Here is a 1148-nt window from a genome sequence, read left to right as displayed (position 1 = left end):
GTAAAGACACATGTCCTTATATCTAGGAGAGCCTAAACTAAGTGCTCGTGGTGTAACCTACACATGCAAGCAACGATGAACAAAAAAAAAGTAATTAAAATTAATGACGGGAATTAGTGAATGATTGGAACTCAACCATCCACTAATCCCCTCCCCCATGATTTTCTCTTCATTCATAGAATTCATGTCTAAAATTTCATGAAATGGCGGATCTTCTAAAATTAAGATTTAATAAGATAGGTAATTTCAAAAGTGATTAAAAATACCTAAATATATATAAGTTTTTGGAAAATAATATAATTGAAAATAGATCAATTGGTATCTACATAAATATAAGGGAGAACCACTGGTCACTCAATCGAGGATTTCAAAATAATTTGAAAATAAATTTTAATTTAAAATAATTATTATAATAATAACTTAAATAATACTCAAATAATAGTATGAAACTTAAATCTGTCCAAGCAGCTATAATCCATTTATGCAAGTAATTTTAAATTAAAGTTCATAATTTTCTGAAGAGAACGAGGGGTCACACGCCAAAATCCGATTTAAAACGACGGAGTTATGAATTTTACAAGTTTAAATACAATAATGGAATCACTACAGGAAAACGTCGGAAATTCCTACGCCGGTTTAGGTCGCGTCGATAAATTTTTTCCGGCGAATCTAATGCGCCGGAAAAGTTTTCGGCGCACTTCCCGACGCATTACCGGCGTAAATAATCGGATTGGTGCCGACGACTTCCAACCGATAAATTCTGGCGCCATATGCGCCGGTAAATTTTCTGTCGTATCTTCCGTCTGTAATTACCGGCGAACAAAACGCCGCAAGTTCGTTGTAGACAACTAACAGTTTTGTTTGCGGCACAAAGTCTTCGCCGGAAATAAGCGGCGGACATAGCGCCGGAACGTGCGCTGGTAGTTTCCGACGGAACGAAGGCGTCGATACGTTCGATACAATTTGTTGTATCGTCCTTTCCGACAAATTTCCGGCATAAAATCCACCGGAAACCTGTAGCATTGACAAAAAAATGCCTTCCCAATCAACAATCAAATTTTCACACCTGCAAATCTATACAAATATCAATTCCACAACATTTCAATAGTAACATTTCAACAGATCAACATTTTATAACAAATTCACAA

This window comes from Dendrobium catenatum, unplaced genomic scaffold (assembly GCF_001605985.2).
Source record: "Dendrobium catenatum unplaced genomic scaffold, ASM160598v2 fragScaff_scaffold_1574, whole genome shotgun sequence".
Lineage (NCBI taxonomy): Eukaryota > Viridiplantae > Streptophyta > Magnoliopsida > Asparagales > Orchidaceae > Dendrobium > Dendrobium catenatum.
The sequence above is the reverse complement of the archived record's forward strand: the minus strand, read 5'-3'. Positions refer to the sequence as shown.